Source organism: Schistocerca cancellata, chromosome 12 (genome assembly GCF_023864275.1).
Source record: "Schistocerca cancellata isolate TAMUIC-IGC-003103 chromosome 12, iqSchCanc2.1, whole genome shotgun sequence".
In the NCBI taxonomy this organism is placed as follows: Eukaryota; Metazoa; Arthropoda; class Insecta; order Orthoptera; family Acrididae; genus Schistocerca; species Schistocerca cancellata.
Window position 1 is genome coordinate 77,076,983 of NC_064637.1, and position 2,738 is coordinate 77,079,720.

Here is a 2,738-nt window from a genome sequence, read left to right on the forward strand (position 1 = left end):
CCCCCCCCTCCCACAGGACATCGCCTCGTTACTCCTCGATTAGGCCCCAGAGGGCGCTGCTTACCGCCCTGACCGTGGCAGTAAAGAGAAACCACCAGAATGGCAGTATCGGTATGAGCCGCCGCGGCTCAGTAACCTCAACACACACTGCTCATCTGCAACGCACATTATTTTATTTTTTTTATTTTTTGGGTCCTCAGTCTACTGACTGGTTTGATGAGGCCCGCCACGAATTCCTTTCCTGTGCTAACCTCTTCATCTCAGAGTAGCACTTGCAATCTACATCCTCAATTATTTGCTTGACGTATTCCAATCTCTGTCTTCCTCTACAGTTTTTGCCCTCTACGGCTCCCTCTAGTACCATGGAAGTCATTCACTGATGTCTTAACAGATGTCCTATCATCCTGTTCTTTCTCCTTGACTATTTCCACATATTCCTTTCCTCTCCGATTCTGGTCAGAACATCCTCATTCCTTACCTTATCTGTCCAACATTCATCTGTAGCACCACATCTCAAATGCTCCAGTTTTCCCACACTCCATATTTTACTACCTTACAATTCTGCGGTCCAAACGTACATTCCCAGAAATTCCTTTCTCAAATTAAGACCTATGTTCAATACTAGTTGACTTCTCTTTGCCAGATATGCACTTCTTGCCAGTGCTACTCTGCTTTTGATGTCCTCCATGCTCCGTCCGTCTCTGTTTCTTTTGATCTTTAAAACTAAACTCCTCTCGAACAGGCCATCAAGGCCCAACGGTACCGACCGGCCGCCGTGTCATCCTCAGCCCACAGGCGTCACTGGATGCGGATATGGAGGGGCACGTGGTCAGCACACCGCTCTCCCGGCCGTATGTCAGTTTCTGAGACCACACTAGTTCTCAATCAAGTAGCTCCGCAGTTTGCCTCACAAGGGCTGAGTGCACCCCGCTTGCCAACAGCGCTCGGCAGACCGGATGGTCACCCATACGAATGCTAGCCCATCCCGACAGCGCTTAACTTCGGTGATCTTATGGGAACCGGAGTTACCACTGCGGCAAGGCCGTTGGCTATTTTGATGATTTCTAGGTTGTAGAATTCCACTTCATCTACTTCGTGACCATCAATCCTTATGTTAAGCTTCTCGCTGTTCTCATATCTGGTAATTCTCACTACTTTCCTCCTTCATCGATTTACTCTCAGTCCATGTTCTGTACTTATTGGACTGTACAGTCCATTCAGCTGATCGTGTAATTCTTTTTCACTTTCACTCAGGATAGCAATGTCATCATCGAATCGTATCACTGATATCCTTTCAGCTTGAATTTTAATTCCACTCCTGAACCTTTCTTTTATTTCCCTCATTGCTTATTCGACGTAGAGATTCAACAGTAAGGGCAATAAACTGTCCTGCACCCTTTTTAGTCGGAGCACTTCGTTCTTTCCAGAATGAGATTTTCACTCTGCAGCGGAGTGTGCGCTGATATGAAACTTCCTGGCAGATTAAAACTGTGTGCCCGACCGAGACTGGAACTCGGGACCTTTGCCTTTCGCGGGCAAGTGCTCTACCATCTGAGCTACCGAAGCACGACTCACGCCCGGTACTCACAGCCTTACTTCTGCCAGTATCTCGTCTCCTACCTTCCAAACCTTACAGAAGCTCTCCTGCGAACCTTGCAGAACTAGCACTCTGCCTTAAATTCTGTTTCTAATACTGGATCCCCTATCTCTTCTACCTCGACTACTGTTTCTTCTTTTATCACCTGAGACAAATCTTCCCCGTAACAGAAGCCTTCAGTGTACTCTTTGCACCTATCCACTCTCTCCTCTGCTTTTAACAGTGGAATTATCGTTGCACTTTTCATGTTACTATCCTTGCTCTTAATTTTACCGAAGACTGACTTTCCTATATGCTGAGTCAGTCCTTCCGACAATCGTTTCTTTTCCGATTTCTTCACATTTGTAATGCAGTCATTTCGTCTTAGCTTCCCTGTACTTCCCCTTAATTTGATTCCTCAGTGACTTGTATTTCCATATTCCTGAATTTCCCTGAATATTTTTGTAATTTCTTCTTTCATCTATCAAGTCAAGTATTTCTTCTGTTACCCATAGTTTCTTCGCAGTTACCTTCCTTGTACCTATGTTTTTCTCGCCAACTTCTGTGATTGCCCTTTTTAGAGATGTCCATTCCTCTTCGACTGTAGTGTCTGCTTGAGATTCCTAATTGCTGTATCTATAGCCTTAGAGAACTTCAAGCGTATCTCGTCATTCCTTAGTACTTCCGTATTCCACTTCTTTGCGTACTTATTCTTCCTGACGAATCTCTTAAACTTCAGTCTATTCTGCATTGTGATCTGAGTCTATATCTGCTCTTGTGTACGCCTTAGTATGCAGTATCTGATTTCGGAATCCCTGCCTGACCAATATGTAAGTAACTGAAATCTTCCCGTATCACCCATAATTTTCCAAGTATACCTCCTCCTCTTATGATTCTTGAAGAGAGTATTCGCTATTGATAGCTGAAATTTATTACCAAAATCAAGTATTCCTCCTCCTCTCACTCCTTGACCTGAGCCGATATTCTCCTGTATCCATGTCTTCTAGTCCTTCCTCCAAAACTACATTCCAGTCCCCCATTATCATCAGATTATTATATTATTTATATGCACTGGGACACATAATGCCGATGTTAGGAAATCAACACATAGGACAGTTAATACTCTGACAGGCTGACTGGAACGCTATAAACAACATCATAG

General features: G+C 44.3%; 1 pseudogene; it reads right to left on the bottom strand.

The window, feature by feature from the left end:
* Window positions 1-932: 932 nt before the first annotated feature.
* LOC126110017 (5S ribosomal RNA) lies at window positions 933-1,050 on the bottom strand (annotated as a pseudogene).
* Between the last annotated feature and the right edge of the window lie 1,688 nt (window positions 1,051-2,738).